Source organism: Falco naumanni, chromosome 7 (assembly GCF_017639655.2).
Source record: "Falco naumanni isolate bFalNau1 chromosome 7, bFalNau1.pat, whole genome shotgun sequence".
Lineage (NCBI taxonomy): Eukaryota > Metazoa > Chordata > Aves > Falconiformes > Falconidae > Falco > Falco naumanni.
The window spans coordinates 1298710-1317029 of record NC_054060.1 but is presented as its reverse complement, the minus strand read 5'-3'; the positions used below and the strand labels follow the sequence as shown (position 1 = coordinate 1317029).

Here is an 18320-nt window from a genome sequence, read left to right as displayed (position 1 = left end):
TCCCGCCCCCCCCCCCCACACCCCCCGGGCCCGCCCCCCCTCCTCCGCGCGCAGGCGCCCGCGCGCCCCTCCCTCCCTCCCCCGGCCGGTCGCGCGGAGGCATAGGCGCACGCGCGCTTTCCCGCCCCCACATACCCCCCCGCGCGCCAGGTTTGCGCGCGCCCCGCCCTCCCGGCCGCTCCCGCGCCTGCGCGCGCGCGCGCCAGCCTGCGCCGCCCGGGCCGGAGGGGCGCGCGCGGAGGGGAGCCTGTCAGCTCGCGCTGCCGGGTTCCCGCCTCAGCGAAACCACCCGGCGGGGTCCCGCGGGCGCCGCTGCAGGGCCCGTGCGCAGCCCTGCGGCACGGCACGGCACGGCACGGCACGGCACGGCACGGCACGGCACGGCACGGCACGGCACGGCACGGCACGGCACGGCACGGAGCCGGAGCCGGACCCGGACCCGGAGCGCCACTGCCGCCGCTCTCGCCGCGCTGGGCCGGGGCCGTTCCAGCTCCCGCCGCAGTGACCAGGGAAGTTGCTCCCTGCGGGCCCCGCTGCTGCCCAGTCGGGCTGCCGCATTTTGCGGCAAGCCTGTGCCTCAGCAAACCAGAGGATAAGTAAATGTGGAAAAAAAGCCCGAACCTACTCCGCAAAGGCCCATGAACTGTATTTTCGTCCTCTTGGGGGTAATCAGTTTTACACAGCATTTGCCATTCAAATCCAAATCATTTGAATGCTGCATCGTTACCAGCCGGCTTTAGCCTGGCTGCTGGATCCGGTATCCTTACAAAGGGACAATGAGAGCTATAAATACACATTCCTCCTTCGTTAATCATGTGAAGTGTACTCTTATATATTTTTTCCATCTCAGCTTGTTACCCAGTAAATTATATTTTTACTATGTGCACGCTATCCTTGCTCATTTTATTATTAACTAATTGAATTGTCTCTTTCAGTACATAAATTATGTAGTACCAGGGCTCGAGAAGTGGTAACCCTGAGATAACCGCACCCCTGGGGCACTGCCAGACGTGAAACACGGGTACATCCCCCTGAAAAGTCTGATTCTGTTGCAAAAATGTTTTAAAACTAGTTTTAAAAAAATTGTTCCAGAAAAAAACAGGCTTTTGCAATGCTAGCAGCGCTCCTGCTGAGGAACCCAGGACTGGTTTCAGGGACGTTTGCCCTGGTAACCTTCCTGCATGAGGCAAGGGTGTCACCCTTGATGCAGGCACCGCTGGCTCCCCGAGAAATTATCCCTGATCCAGCAGGATTTGCAGATTTGTTTATTTAAAGGCTTTTTGGAGAGGCAGACGCTGACACATTTTGCAGTACACCAAAACGCAGGTGTGCATTTTGCTGTACATGCGGATGTAGAGAGATGTGCACGACTAATTAAATGTTGACATGACTACAACGTACCAGCTGATACAGGTGTCTGAAGTGTTTCTCATTGTGAAACTTGCTTCATTATTTTACAATTTTGTTTGGTGTTTCTGTCAAGAAACAGGAGTTTCATCCTCCACTAAAAATATCCCGAAGCATTTTCACAATGATGAATAATTACCTCCTGAGAGAAGGATGTTTGGGTTTCTCCACATCATGCTTTCAGAGTTACGCTGATATCTGATATGCCAGAAGGATTACCAGCAACGAACTGCAATTTATACTGAACATGGAAGCACTGATTAATAGGCAGGACTGGTCATATAACTCCTATTAAAGCTGGTTAGCAGTTCCCATCATAAAATCCTACCTTCAGTCACTTTTAATAGTGCCAGACTAACCACTATGCTGAAATTTAGGCATCTTAAGTTCATACCTCAGGTTAAATTATACACATTTCTTCTTTCATTCCTTCTGTCAGGGATCTTTGAATCTGAAAACAAGGATGGTCACCTTGTCAGAGGTGCTCTCCAATGCCCACCCTGACAAACCCCACTGCGAACCCTCTTTGCGCTCGGTGGGGGCCGAGCACCCCTCGCAGCATGGTCCTGCAGCAGCTCCCTGCGCACCCAGCACGTCACAGGCTGTGGGAGTCAGAGCTGGACCCGCAGTTCCAGTTCCTGGCTGCTTTGGACCATGCCAAGTCTGAAGGTAGGAAGGGTGAGCAGGGAACCTGTCCTTCCAGTCCTCTTGGGAAACGTGGAGCAGGAAGCTCCTCGAATAACAGGTGGTGGGGATGAGAACTGGATCCAGGACAAATGAATTGGCAGGCACGAAGAGTCTAGAGAAAAGACAGGTTCTCCAGGGCAGTGGAAGGGAACTGGGACTTGGAAGGGGAAACTGGGTCTGCCTGGAGGCAGGGATAAAGCAAAGCTCACAAGCAAGAGTCTGGAAGCCAGCCTGTTGGGAGAAGACTTAAAAACAGACTGGTAATGGGAGAAAATTGCCAGGAGAAGGACATGCAGCCCTGGAGGAATGGGGCAATCAAGACCAGCACGTTACCTGGCTAAGAGCTGAAGGAGAACTCGCCTGGCAAAGGGGATCAGAGGGGAGAGCTGGAGCAGAGTGTGGGAGCAGGACATGCAACCCCAAGGCTGAGTGTGAGATGCAGCAGCGGGAAGAGGGAATTCACAAAGGACAGGGATGTAGAAATGGGTATGACAGAGACTGAGGAAGGCAGATCAGAAACATGAGGGTTTAGGAACAGGAATGAAGACCACCTGGAAAACTGTCGTCTCTCTACTGGCAGCAAGTATGTGAAATACACTGAGACTGTACCTCGTGCCCTGCAAGAGCTGGACCGCAGGCAAACTACTGCACTCCTCATACAGGGTAAGCTGCCGCGTTGCTGATGGCCTGCATTGATGTCAGCGCAGGATTAAATCGCTGAGGGATTTTTTAGGTTATCTCTAAATGGAAGAGAAATACACATATATTAAAACAGTAGTTAGGCGGCAAAGTAAACCTCTCCCAAACTATGAAATATCAAAATAAAGGCTGCCAGTGCAAGAGGATAAGCCTGGCTCAGGTGCTGAACCAAGGTTAGGGAACCAAGGTAAGTGCCTAAACAATTTACACTTAATTTACTATAAAAATCAGATATAGGTATTTTGTATCCCTTGCAAGGAACCGTGGGGAAAGCAAGCCCAGCGCGGTGGCTAGGGTGGGCAACTGCTGCCCCGGGAAAGGGCTGCAGCCTCCGGACGGGCTCCTGTGGGATGCAAAGCACAGTGCTTAAACCAGGCTTCACAGCAATGCACTAATTGTGCAGTCTTTGGTTCCTAGCTGCCTGATTTGACATTTTGAAGTCTGATTTGCAGAACTGAAGAGCACTTGCAGGTGTATCTGCAGTAAGTGAGAATTTATTCAACTTTTGACTAAATTAGATGCTTTGCCATGTTATATTTTCTGACAAAATCAGGCCATGAGTATTTCTAATTGGGTATCTAAAATTAAAAATTATTTTTACTCTTTTTTTACTATTCTGTCTGTATGCCTAAGTTACTTATCTGTAATATAAGGGCAGCCAGTTCTCACAACAGTGCTGAGAAAATGAATTAGTTTGTGAAGCGCCTGGATACCATAGCGATGAGTACCACGGAAAAGCCCAGGAGGAAATGAATAAATCTGTCTTCAGAACAATATTTGAATAGCATGCAGTAAATAAAGCATGGGCCACACAGTGAACAGCAAGGAGAAAATAAAATTATTACTTAGTTAGCACAGTCTATTCTGTACAATGAGTGAGGCCGGGAACCTGTCGAAAGAACAGCGTGTGAGCTAATTATAGTTAAATAGTGTATCATAGTGCAGATGCACAAAAGGGACAAATTACAGTTGCACAGGCCACCTTAATGCTGGTACTTCTAAACTCTTAAACCCCTGAATTAAAAAAAAATCACCCTTAGGCTGCCAACGTGTAATATACATGTATAAATTATTTGCTCAGCCTTTAATAGTCAGAGACAATATATTTACCTCATCTACCTCACACACTGCTGCGCGGTTCAGTGGAAAAAGTGTTTTTCTCCTCTTGGAGGTACCTTAGCCTTACAGCCAAGTTTCAATGCTGCCACTCATGCATTGATGTAGAGTTTCAAATTCAAAATTTACCTTCTTTGGAAGTCTGTGCAGGATCATTGGAGACAGGCAGTGTTCTCCAGAGAGGCATCCAGAGGAGGACCTTTATTCCAGGGATTAAAATTTTGTCTTTTGCTTGAGGTGCTTCATATTTCAAACCAGCCTACTGGGTTTTTTTTGGTGCAGAAGCAAGGTTATGTTACAACAACAGCTTCAGTGATCTTTTGCGACTCCTCGGTCCCGAGGCTAGCACTGAGCCTTTCTGACTCCTGCTGAGATTTGGAACCACTTCAGAGCTGCTGCAAATTGCATTGGGTTATCTGTTGCCCACAAGAAGGGTGATGAAATTAGGATTGGACTGTTCAGTGGCCCTCTGGTTGTATCCGTTCTTCTGATCATGATTTCTCTATTTCTTAGCAGGACGCGAGGTAACACTGAATCGTTACACCAATTTATTGTTACCCAGAGAATTTTCCATTACTGGGCATCCTCTAGCAGCTGGTTAAGGCAATTTTGGGATAAGAAGGGGCTGCAGCAGAAATAAAGACCTGGCTCATTAAGTTTAAGACTTACAGCCATGAGATACCTTCAGTCTAATCTGCTGTGCTGCCTCCCGTGTGTAGGAGGCATCAGCTACATCCACAGACGACTCCTGGCAATGACGACCTGTCTGCTTATTCCTGCGCAGGTCTCCATACCGGCTCCAGCACCACAGTGCCCAGCGAGGTATGCTGTCTTTCATCACTCGGGAGGGACTAGATTTTTTTTTTCATATTTATTGGTCACAGATGTGGGTTTGCAAACTGCTCAGAGGTTAAAAGTCATTCTTCTGACTTTACAAAGCAAATTTTAGGTTACCAGGCCATTTGACAGAAACCCTCTAACCCCAGCAAATATTTATGTCATTCCTGATGTCAACAGCTAAACAATTCCAACTCCTCACTGGAGTTGGGTCATAAATGGAGGCAGGCCTTCTAATAACTAAGGTTAGTTCCCTGGGAAGTTTGAGAGGAAGATGGAGCTCCTTCGCTTGAGTCGGTGTTTAACAGAGTCTGAAATCCAAGCAGAGCAGTTGGTGTGAAATGCTTCCAAAGGCTTCAGTTGCTGAGCAGAGGGAGCTGTTGAGGTCTAATTCAATGTTTGTTTATTTATGGATTTCAGGTGTAGATAGAGGGAACATAGAATCCCAAATGCAGGGTTTACTGAATTCAATCCACACTTTAAAGGAAAAGAGTAATGTATTTGTTATCAGAATGTGCATAATGATGTGGGATATGGCTGGCTGGGCATTCAGGAGAGAAATCCAGGTAACCCTCAAGGGGAAAAAAGCCTGATGTTATCACAGTCAACGGGATTTTTGCCATGCATTCAACCAGAGCGAGATTTAATCTCTGGAAGCCTGTCATGGGATGACACCCTGCCACAGGCATTCACAATGTTATCAGTGACACTTAGTCTGGTATTTTTCTCTGTTTGGCTGTTTGTCATATAGTCTTTGTTCTCAGATGTTCTCATTACCCGAGACACGCTGATAATTGAGTCTCCTTTCTTCTTCCCCACTGGCAGTGCCCTCACCTTCCCGGTGTCCCACTTCTCACTGAGGTACTGTAACTCATCTTTGGACAGAAAGGCTTTTTGCACATCCAGTAAGAGAAGAGACAGATGGTCCATGCCCTCTCCTGTGAACAGGATCAGCCTCCTCTGCAGCTTAAAAACCACATAAACCAGACGAGGATTCCAGGTGGTGTTTATCCCAAAGCATTTCCAACAATCCCACAAGAATGTTAATTACTGACACCAACAATCTTGTTCTCATTCATATAATGGGAGTGCCTAGAGGTCCTACCTGAGGTTGGGTCCTATTGTGTGAGACACCGTAGGATCACACAACAAAAGCAAGTCCTTTCCCCAGAGATTAGCCTAGAAGGTTAGCCTGGCAGGGAGCTGGAAGGAAAGCAGAACCATGGAAAGGAAAGGCGGTGTGAGTCACCAAAGGTAGTGCAGCAGGTCCACCTCTCACATCTCCTGGGTCCTAGTGCTTCAGTGCTACATAAACTGTCACATTCTCTCCTGGTGTCTGTGCCAGTGAAGGCAGGGAAGTGAGACTGCAGCAGTCTGAGAGCAATTCAAAACGGAGAGGAAAAGCGTGGAGAAAGGCTAAAGACAAAAGGAAGAGAACTGATACTTGGCACATAGAAACAGTCGTTTGCCTCTGGGCTTGGGGAATCAAAGAATCTCAGATCAGCAACAGAGGATGCCTGGAAAATATAGTCCATTGCTCCTGGTGATCTCAGCACACTTTACAGATACTAAATAAACCTCACCTCTGCCCAGTGTGGCAGGTTACCTGCCCCAGCACAGCACAGCCCCATCACTTTTTTATTTCTTTTTCTTTTTTTCTTTTTTTTTTTTTTTTTGTTTTTGTTACCTGATAGGTACACCTGATGTGTAGGGTCATGTGGCTGGAATCTTTCATTCCCCTTGTTCCTGGCACATGACAGTGCTCACCAGTTTGCCGCACACACGGAGCCCACACATGCTGTGCCAGGTGACAGCAGAGGCTAAGGCACGCTTCCCGGCGGCTACACAGCACTGTCCCCCTCTGCAGCTCTGGGACCCTCACGCTGGCCAGGGGGCTGGTCAGCTGCGCTCCTGGAGTCCTGGGAGTGGGAAGAAAAAGCCACATTACCTGCGTGAGATACAAATGGATCAGCCAGAGTTAGATGAGCAAGTCTCATGTATAAAACTTGAGAGCAGACAGATTCGACTGTTGCACCATCACCTACAGCTCCCAGAAGTCTCCTTTGCCATTGGCGGTCAGTCACGGCTGGCTGGTATCTCAGGCTACCACTTTAAATGTTTAAATCTGCATTTACATACGCAATGATTCCAGGAGCCCCTGTTTGAAAATAGTGGCTGAAGTACCCCTCTGCTTTAAACTGACAGGTTTGGAATCCTGTGACAGCAGAGTAAATATGAACAACATCACCTTAGTCCACTAGTTTAACAGTTCAAAACCAGCAGCACCATCATTACTGTGACATACTGAGGACAGGGACAATAATCTGCCAAAATGGGAAAGCATACTGACATGGGACAACAGGTCAGGACAGGGACGGAGTCCTGTTTGCTGTAATGAGCAGCTACCCAGTGCCTACATGTCTCAAGCAGTCCTTTAAAGAGAGAGTTTGGGGTCAGCTTCCTCCTGCTGGAATGCTCCTCAACACCTTGTCACCCTTTCAAATGCTGTGAAGGAATTTCCTATAAATATCATGAATTGCTCCTGGGAGAAATACTGGCCTTCTTCAGTTTTACCCTGTCATCTGAAAAAGGGACACACTCAAACAGTTGTAAAATTAGATTTCTCAGACCAGAACTTCATGTTCATGTATCATACTTTGAAGACCTCACTGTGCAGTGTTAGATGTAAATTTATCTATGCATAAAAGTGCAGAGACCTGATTTGACTCTATCCCACAAGTTACATAGCTTGTTACCGATGCCATGAAGCAAGAGATCCAAGATGTCATTCAGACAGGGTTTCCACTCCCCAACCTCCTCAGGTGCCACTGAAGGATACCTGGAGTCCTGGAGGACTTGTCCTTTCCCAGTGACCTCCTGCCATGTGATCTGTGCACCATGAGCGCGGTGCCTCTCAAAGCACCTTCCTGCCAGGAAAGGCAGCAGGTCACGATGCCACGCCTGGGCATGCTGTGAAAGTCCGGGAAAGACCTTGGCTACGGAGTGTCAGGGGAGAGCATGGAGGTCTCTCTCCAGAAAGCAGCAAGTGATGCAGTCCTGATTTGCTTAGGAGAGGAACACGCTTCTATTCCCAGCAGTTTCTAGTCTGAAAGCAGAGCTACGCCTTGAATCATTCTGCATAAATTTTATTTTGAATCCTTTCTAGCCTCTTGCAAATTTTAAGCATCTCCAAAACCAGGGCAAATTTGCCAACATTTCTTCCTAGTTTTCAGCAGTCCAACTTCGTATCCCTATTAGTGCTGTCTGAATCTTCCTCAGATGCAGGACTGAGCAATGTGGAAACACAAGGACAGTTTAAAAAGAAAAGAATACATTTCATGCTGAGGAATGGTACAGCGCTGACAGCTCTAGCAGATAAAACGTGGGTAGCCTTCAAATAGGCAAAGTGTTTTACTTGCTAAAGCTGTCAATCTGGCACTTTTCACAGACATTAATTTTACTTTCTTTTTTTGTTTAAACATCCCTTCAGGGCAACAGTTCTGGAAAAACACCACCATTCTCCCACCTTTCCGTGCTCCTCTCAGGGGACTGGTGATCAAAGCCAGGAGAGCAACACATGCAACTCCAATGGGATATGAAATGCGGGTGATCACACCGTGAACCCTTGTATCTTCCTGACAGGTACGCTGCACATTGAGCACACCAGGATCTATATGTCTGCTGTCACAATGTGGTTTTACCACATATTTTTATTTCCTTAGTACCTGAATGGCAGCTTTAGAAATCAAATTACAGTCTGAGTGCTACAGGCTGCAGCCCCCTGACTGAGCCACTAAATCAGACTAATTGAAACAACAAATATGCCTGAATAGCAGTTCCTTAAGAAAATGTTGCCCTTACAACAAACTGCTTTTACTTCTAACATAACTTGACTGGACTTATTGACTGCTTGGTATTTCTGCTACTGCATTTGAAGTTTATTGATTCTAAGAAATATGAAATGAGTTTCAAAGAGGTCAGAATGTGACTTTGTGTCCAAGTGAGTCACAAAGACATTCAGAGATTCTGAATGGAGCAGAGGGAATTGCAGGAAACTAAAGGTTGCTAGTTCATACCGACAGAGATCAGTGCTTTTTGAACACCACTGCCCAAAGAGCATCCCGGCCTGAAGCAAGCGAAGGCACTTATTCACCTCCCAGCCAAGGTACCACCACACTGCAGATGTTGCCCAGGCTGTTGCTCCACCTGCTTCCCCCTCCACTAATGCACATTTTTGGGGGGATGCTCTTAGAGGACCAAAGGTTGAAATGGCATATCCTCCTTCAGTGTAGTGGGAGGCACGTGCTGGCAAGGAAATCTGGGAGGAAAATACTCTTACGCTATACAGGCAATGGACTTCTTGCGTAAAAGCAAGATACCTTTCATTCCCAAAGGAATTCAGCTAAAAAGGATAACTACCAAAAACTGGAGAGAATTTAGATGGCTGGAACAGATTTACATTGCTAAACGAGAAAGAGGTTAAGGCTATCAGCATCACCCTTCATTCCTCAAAGTACAGGAGTGTATATTCAACAAGAAATCCATTTCTCAAAAAGACTCTCATTCCATGTTCAAAAACTTACAGTGAGGGCTGAGAAGAAATTGAGGTTTACGTCTATATCATCTAGAATGAACATTTACATTCTATGAAGAAAAGAAATGGCATTTTTCAGCTGTGAGCCCTCTGAGGCAGGTAACAAATAAGATATATTTGACAGAGGAAGAAAAGCTTTCTCACAAATCTAATGTTTTTCTAGCCTCAAATGGCTGCAATCTGCCTCTAAAATCCTCTTTCAGGCTGATGCTTGCTTCATGATCTGTTACTTTTGTCTAAACCATCCTTTCAAACGGCCGCCCAGCTTTTTCCTTCTGACCTCTAGCCCACTCACCAGACACCAGGTAGCGCTGACCTGACCCTTCTGGACTTGTCAGCACAGTATCTGCAGTGAGCCACTACTTCTCATGCTGCCAGGTCATTCCAAGAAGTACTGCTTTGGGAGAAGACAGCACAGGGAAGGCAAGGAATAGTATTACTGACATGCTTTTGATGTTTATTGCTACTACTGCTGTTAATGTGTGTTTTTACTGAAGAGCAGAACTCATGTATTATGCTTAGCCTAAAAAGAAAGCTGTAAAAAAGTTGCAGTGAAAGACATCAGGAAGAAAACCCTCCTATAACACTCCTATTCTCTTATTCATTTTTGTTGTTGTTGTTGTTCTTGAAGTGTTGCATCCAATTTCTGGCAAAGGTAGTGGTCTGTGGGGTACGGTGCCTGCAGATGACTCCCGAGGAAGCACCTGCTGTGCGCAGGCTGCTGCTGCAGGAGGTGAGAGCTCTGGCCCCGAGCAAGGCAAGCACCGCACGTGGCAATTCCCACACCAGGAAGATGAAGGCGGCAGTCTTGTTCCTGGCTACAGTCAGTTCTGATGTATGAGAGGTTTCACTAAACTTCAATTGATGCAGATGAATGATGCCTACTGTGTTAGAAGTGACCAAGCTAAGATATCTTGCACTTCACCTAAAAATGACAGATACGTACAAAGGACTAAGCACAGAAAGCGCTGTGATTCTCTCCCCTGAATAGTTTATTTGCAGTGTTGAAAGGCTAAGTGAACTCAGGTAAGAGAACGGATCCTGATTAGATTTTGGAACAAACCACTCAAAAGTGGATTTTTTTTACTCACAGTTAACATGGGCATCAATGAGTCCAGTACTGGATCTGCTGCACCGCAGCAGCTGCCTTGGAGACCGCCTCCAGGCTGAGGGTCTGAGGTCAGTGAACCAACCTGTTAAAACAGCACTGGAAAGTCACCATGTCTACACTAAAGCTGACTGACAGAAGAGAGATCCAATAACCCAAGAACCTACAACAGAAGGGAGTTGGGTAGAGATCTGTAGTGTTCCGCAGTCTGCAAAAATGCGCAATGGAACTGAACAGTGGGACAAGCAACAGAACCAGTCCCCACATTTGGGAAAAGACAGGGTAACTCAAGGGGCGATAACAAGGATGTGTGAACATCAGCACAGTGGTCAATGTCGACGAAATCCCCCTTTGAAGTACTTCATGGGCCTGGGGTGGGTGGGATGACGCTGCAGCAGGTGAGCAAACCACAGCCTGAAAGATAAATGGATATTGATTCATTGCGAGTTGCACACCAACTTATGCAGTGCTAGGAACTTAATTCACACTCCCAAAAAAGCTACAAGCAGACTCTTGAAATTGAGCAGCGGGTGAAACTACTCTAAGTCAGCACTTACAGGGGGGATCTTCTCTCTGACCAAAGGAATCCACTGATCAATGTATGGGAAAACAACAGACCGCGAAAGAGACGGTCTGGAAAATTAGCAGCACATATACTTGTGTTGAAAAGCCTTGTCCACATTAGAACATCTTCACCAGGGTATCTGAACAAGAGAATGAGGATTAAAAAATAAGAAAGCCTGCACAGGGTGCTAAGTAAACCTGAATAGAGCACACCCACCTTAAAGCTCATCTCCTACAGCAAATTGTTATGTGGCATACAGCGGACACCAGAGGAAGGGGTGAAAAGCCTGACAGTTCTGGAAAGATAAGAGGAAATGCAGGACAGCAAGTAGACATTCATAGGTCACCAGAGAAAGGGGAAAAAATGCAACTCTTTGTGATTACAGTTAAGCACAAATAAATATGTAGGAAAAGAACATTTTCTGTTTCCTGCAAGGAGTAGTTTGCAGGGAAATGGCCTATGCCAAATATTTTTCTCTGCTGGAGGCATCAGCAGGGTTCTGACAGGCACGTTAGGAAAACAGACCATACGTCTGTGCATATTCAACAGCCCCTATGGGAGACATAATTTTCTCAGGCTGCCATTTGGGTTGTCTTTGGCACTTGAACTGCTTCATGGGCTTTGATAGCCTAAGATTGGTGTAGATGATGTTTTGTTCTGAGGGAAAAGAGTAGAAGCACATGACCAGAAGCTCTGATCAGCTTTTGAAAGACCCAGACCAGCAGAACTCAACCAACAAAACTCCTTTGTAATGGAAATGTCATACCTAGGCATGAAATTAGAAAAGCAAAGTGTACAAGCAGATTACATCAAGATTGAAGTCATCCCCAGTATTCCTGCCCCAGCAGAAAAGGATGCGAAGTCAAGATTCCTTTGAGTAGTGAACCATCTGCCCAATTTAGCTGCCCAAGCAATCAATGACACACATCTTTATGTGCAAGACAGTTCAGTAGACCTAACATACAGATCTTCACAAGGAAACCGAAAGGAGCTAATTAATAGTCCCAGATAAACAGAATTAAGTGCAAAACTGGACATGTACCTTTACAGACCGGTGCTAACTGAGCTGAATTCTCTTCTTGCACTCTCACTAGCGCTTACAACCCTTGTGAGGCATAAACGCTTACCCGAAAAGCATTTGCTTTCCACTTTTTGTAAAGCACTTGTAGGCTGTCTGCTTGAATGTTTCATCAGATTTCAATTAGAGATAGTATTAGACTTTAATTACAGTCTTCACTGTTTTGGTTTTGGTCTCCCTGTCCCATTCCAGAGGAGCCCAAAGTGACACCTTCCTATCCTTCCTGCTACGATTGCTAGGAAGTGAATTCGACAGTAAGTCAGACTCTGCTTACACTGCAAATTGGCCAGCTCTGTTCCTGACAGCAGGGTTGCCCTGTTCACAGTGGTTTGAAACCCTCTGGTGCCCTGAACACCAGAGAGGTAATGACTGTTGTTCAAAGTTAACACACAAATCACTGGGCAGGGGGAGAGAGACGCTGAAAAGCCATGCAAATGTTCTTTGTTCCCAGGAGGCGCAGCATAAGTGACCTCACAGGAGCTTAAGGAGGCGTTTCAAGGCTACCCTGGAACATGGGATGCTTTCTGGGGCATCACAAACGCCAAAGAAACTTCTTTCTTTAACTGCTTTGCTAATTACCACCGCTGTGGTATGCAAAGGGGACACCAAAGGGCAGAGCCTCTGCCATGAAGGCAAACACTTCGGTAAGCTGAATATACTGAACAGCCCAAAAGAGCCAAGCTGCACAGGCCAGGTGGGTGTGCAAGCAGTGAGCCTGTGAAGGTGTGTATGCTGAGACAACACCTAGAAGGGCAGCATCTTCCCCTTTGAGCCTGCTCACTTTCTTAATTACCCTTCTGTAAGCATAGAATCATAGAGTCATTATACAGCAATAGTAAAAATCTTGCTCCCTTTGGAGAAATACCACTGCAGAGCAGAAGTGGATAATGTGTATTTTCCACCAAGGCCTATATCATAGCAGGAAGGGCACCCCACCCATCAGCATATACCCACAGGAGCTAAGGGCAATTTGGCCTTTTCTAGAAAAGGTAAAAAGACATGAATTTACTTTGAGGACTGGACGGCACATGGCGTTCTGCAGTCATGCACTGGGTATCTACCAGCACAGATGGCCAGGCCAGTGGAAGCACCTACTGACCTACTGTCCTCCTCCACCAGACCAGTTCATTTTGACCCAAATAATTCAGGGAGAAATGCCAGTCAGTTTTGCCAGCAGGTCAGCAGGAAAGGTCTGTCTGGGAAGATGTACTCCCAAGTGCCTGTGAGAAGGCAAGGAAGAAGCTGAACATTGAATATTCAGAGTCTGCCATGCATAGGCAGCTCCTGCAGCAGGGAGAGCTGAGAGCAGGTTTTTCAGGATCATGACTTTGGACTAAGGTGCCTAAATTTTGTGTGGATTTCACTTCAGACATCCACTTGGATATAGCCTTAAATGTCCCTTTATTCCTGTGGAGAACAGCAATACTTCCACGGTGTTCCACAGTGTCACTGTTACACTCGGTAATCCCTCTTCAAGACTGAGGGGTGGAAGGTACTGCACAAAAAAGCTTTTATTTTGTGAGTAAAAGTAAGGTAAAAGGGGACATCAAATAACAAAGCCAGCCTGAAGACACTGAGAGGGTTCAGAGAGATGCAATATGCTTCAGAAAGGTAAATCTTGGGCTTGAGGGCTGCCACTGTCTGGGGCCCCTCAGCAGACACGACTGCCTTGGCGCTGCACAGCTCCGCGTGCTGCTCCTCAAGCAAGGTCTCTTGGCTCCAGTTCTCTGAGGTGCCTGTCTATGTGCAAGCTAAAGAGCATTAAAATCTTCCAGAGGACAACCGTGAGACCCAGCCAACATTCCTCTCTTCAATAAATAAGTTTCTAGCATAGGCGGCTCTGTGAATTATTGCGAAGCACATAATAGTCCCTGTATTTGCCTACACAATCACTGCGCTCCCCAGATCTAACTCATTACTGTGCTTAGCGAAGCGCTTTGAACTGCCTCAAGCATGAAAAGCACCATATAAGAACAGATTTTATTCTCATAAAAAGGTATTAAGGCAAGTTAGAGGCACTATTGACGCACATGATATGTTATAATTGGCAAATGTTCACAACGGCAAAATCCAGCTTTGCACCTCCAGCTGGAGGGTACCTGTGTGCCGAACCTGAGCGCGTCCTCCCCGCCCGGCAGCGCTCCCAGCTCCCGCAGGCACCCCGGCTGCCCGAACCCCCCAGCCTCCTAAACACAGCCCTTCTGCTTAGGAGGAGAAGCAGGGCTGCTTGGTTTTAAAGGGAGACATGAACCCCTGGCCAGTATCTGGCATTATCCAGTTGCACCTCAGTCTTCCCTGACCATCATTCCCCCACCATCACTTCGGTCACCGTCGCAAGACAACCGACACCTGCAGGGATCACAGCTGCATCCCTTGCACCTGAACTGGAGCACGTGGCACCCTTTGCACAGCTGTCACGCCAGCTGCGCTGTGACCTACAGCACCCTCTGTTGTCCCCGTGCTGGAGCTCACCCAGCTCCTCCTCCCTACCAGCATTATGCCTTTCCCATCTCATTTACTGTCTTCGGAAAAGCTGTCAGGCCACCACGGTGGCACCAGCCTGTCCTGGTCTGGGCTCTCGCTCCCTGCTTGCTGGTCTGCCAGATTCGTTTATTTCCATCTGTGAAATGGAGGGACACTGTAGGTATAGAACTGAGATAGCTGAATTCCTTCTTGAGAGGAATAGGTAGAACTCAAATAGCTTCTCCTGACCCAGAAGTCCTGGAAAACAAATAATCTTTGGAAGTGTCAGGTCATTCATCTACACAGGAGTCTTTGTATCGGTGCTGTGCTTAAGGTTGTTATCAGAGAAACCAGGAATGTTCTTGGGGTTGCCGGGTGGTGGGCAGAACATTTTTCACAAGCCCACACAAAAATGGTGGGTTGTCCCAAGCCAATATCATGTCCCAAAAGGACATCAGAGTCAGCACTTTCCCTGCTGTAATTACCAGCAACCAAGATAAATACATTAAATATTAATGGAAATATTGAGAAATAACAAAAAGTAACACAGAAACCACAATGGTATGTGCTCACAGGCACATGGGCATGCACATGTGTACAGTCTGTCCAAGGGACATCCCAGATCCTTGCTCACAAGCTACATTCAACTCCTGAAACTTTCCTCTGTCTTGAATTCCTTCTGTAAAAAGGCAGCCTTGAGACTTGGAGACAAGAGCAGGTGATGGAAAGAGCGAGCAGAAACCTCTGAAAAGCTGAAGCACTCAAGGCTTCCTACACCACAGGACTGAGGAAGGGGGAAGGCACGTGCGCTGGTACCTTCCCCAAAGGCCGCACACCAAGATCCCAGACCACTTCTTTGAGCGCTCAGGAACTCAGTGGAGTCAGAGCCTCGGGATTTAACTCACAATGAACCTACACATAAAAGATCCACCCATAAGGAGAGGTCACCAGGACTTGCAAGAACCTGACTATAGGTGCAACACAGGGCGCCACTGCAGCAGCCGTGTCGAGGGCGAACATTTCTGGAGAAAGGACCTGGTGAGTGCAGCGTCTCCGTGGCCCAGCGTACAGCAAATATTGCCTGAGAGCTTTCGCTTCAAGTGCACACTAAAAGGGTTTTTATATTTCTCAATCTGGTTAAATTTTCTTGGCTGCCTTCCACTCTACCCACAAAGTGCTGCTGGAAAAGGAGGAAACTCTTATTCGTATGCACCAAGATCGGCAGTTTTCTTCCTCCATGCAATGACGACCTGTTCCATGGAATTTTAATCCAGCAGGTCCCTTGCTGTGTCCGGTGGCCTGATCACCACTGCTTTAGCTGAGCATGAATCCAGCGGATTGAGCGTGGTGTTAGTAAGTAGGAAGAGACCTGGACTGGCGATGTGTCACACAGCTTCATCTTTAGGTCCTTCCTGACGGGAGAACTTGAGAATCAAAGATGTTCCACCAAACCTACTCATCCAACTACTGGAGCACTTTGGAAATGTGATATGGATCAGGCTAACACCCCAAGCTTCTCCCAGAACAGAACATGAGTGTGCAGACATGGCACTTTTGGGAAGCATCAAGAACCAGACAGATTAGCTTTGTGGCTTTTGTTAGTTGGTCCTGACTTGCTTTTGACTACTTGCCTGCTCACTATTAACACCCCACGGTGCAGTTGTGTCTGACATCCCTATAACAAACCCTGATTTATATGGCCTCACACAATTCCTCCTCCTTTGTGTGGCCTTGAGAAGAGCGTAACAAGCATAATAAAATGGAACCCATTTAAATCAGTCACTACCAAAGGAGCAGACATCTTCAAAGAGCGTTATCTTTGTGGATCAACCTTCACCCTTCCTGAATAATCAGTGTTTTTTAATGAAACATAGCTTTTTGGGGTTTGGCAGAGGCAGACAAATACTTACTCCAGTGAGCAGACTTAAAAAAAGGTGAAAGCATGACTGAAATTCACAGAGCTACAGAATAAAGGAGAAAAGATCCAGAGAAAAATCAAATGTGCTACATTCATCACTCAATCATTCAATTACACGTACTTGAGCAGCTGTCCAGTGAAAGGAATTCAAGCTCCCTATTTTACAGCACGTTTCTGAACATCTCTGATGCTTTTCCACATGGCAATGCAGCAGATGAGCTGTACTCCTTTCTATACCTATTGCCCATAGAAAATCTGCAAACCATCAGCATTGATGCTCACAGATTTAGGCTCCATGTCATAATACACTCTGCCTCCAAAGCATGTCCACTACTTAATGCATGGTTTGCTGTAGGAATGTGGTTTTTCTTTGGTACAATGTGAACACTACAATTATGTGCTGCATGTGCCAAATAGGCAGGGCTGGGTGGGGAAAGAGAAGGGAGGCTTCAGCTCAGAAATGATAGTACCTATTTTTGGATCCCGAAGCCAAGCTGTGCAGCTCCCACTCTGTTCTGGTGATCCAACACGTATCATTCTAGATGTCACCAATCCCAGGCAGTCACAACGGTTTGGCGTGCTGAGCTTCAGCATCCTGGGGGAGGGAAGAAAAGCAGTGATTTTTCTGAAGTCTATGGCAGGAACAAACTGTATCATGGTAACTGTTATTTTATTATTAATATTTAGATGAGGTTATTTTTCAGTCTGCACATATCATGACAACATAGGAGATACATACCTGGCTCTTCCCTGTCTGACAGCCCTCCACCAGAATGCAGCAGGACGTCCCCTTCTTTGAAACATCTACCTGTTGGGCAACCGTGGTGTTTTTTTAAGATCAGTTAAACACATCGCAGGACCAAATGCCCTCTGCTCCCTGCTGCCTGGGACACATAGAATAGGATCTAGCTGGAGTAAATCATGTCCCATGTCTGTTTTCTATAACTACAGTGTTTACTGGGGGTTGCACTGTATTTTCACAGCACTCCAAGTGCTACGGTCCCCACTTACCCTAAAGATCTGGCCCACAAGCAGTTGACCACACATCTGCTGTGCAGCAAGAGCTCTCTGCATGCTTTTAACCTGCAACAAGCGTAAGAAAGGGTTAGCTTAGTCCTCCCTCAACAGCCCCCCAGTGACAACTTATTCATGTACCAGAATCCTCAGACAGCACAAGCCAAAGTCTCTGCTCACGCCACCTGCTGCAGGTAGCCTCAGGAGGTTCTCACAGCCTCATGGCTGTGCTGAGAGGCAGTGCAGGGCAGCCCTGTGAAGGAGACAGTCCAAATCCTCTCCTGAAACTCAACACAGCCTGGGCACCTCTCTTCACAGCTGAAGGGGCTCCCCACAGCCACACCACCTTCTCCCTCCTGCCACCACCCATTCAGTCCTGGACACACAACTGTTACTGGAGTGGTGTGACAAATCCAGATGGGAAACTGTTTGGCATATGGCCCCACAGCTATCTGCACAGAGAGGGAAGACAAGGTGGAGGGGGAAGAAGGGCAGCTTACCTTAGCAAAGAAGCTGCTGCTGAACACAGCCTCACTTGGGCTTCTCTGATGGGCAGCACCTATGGCAGCTGGAGCCATGCCAGCACTCTTGGGGAAAACAGGGAACCAAAACACAGTCTTGCCGGTTTTCTGCTCACCTACCCGCAGGAACATCTTTTGTTTCTTCAGCTGCTTGTCTTTGTTACATTATCCTGCAGTGCAGTCTGCTATCAAGTAATCAGAAACACACACATAACAGTTTCTCAAAATGCCAGAGCATTCATCTTTAGAAATGTAACAGTGAAAGGAAATGACACCATGTAGGCACCGTAAAAAAAAAGGTTCACTATATTTA

The 18320-nt window shown here is 46.9% G+C and overlaps 1 long non-coding RNA gene across 1 annotated transcript; it reads right to left on the bottom strand.

Annotated features, from left to right (window-relative positions):
• Positions 1–3858: 3858 nt before the first annotated feature.
• Positions 3859–18320, bottom strand: LOC121092005. Its single transcript, XR_005829140.1, has 4 exons — positions 17484–18320; positions 17212–17280; positions 16943–17067; positions 3859–6665 (listed from the first exon to the last, which is right to left on the bottom strand). It is a non-coding gene; the product is annotated as an uncharacterized LOC121092005 (long non-coding RNA).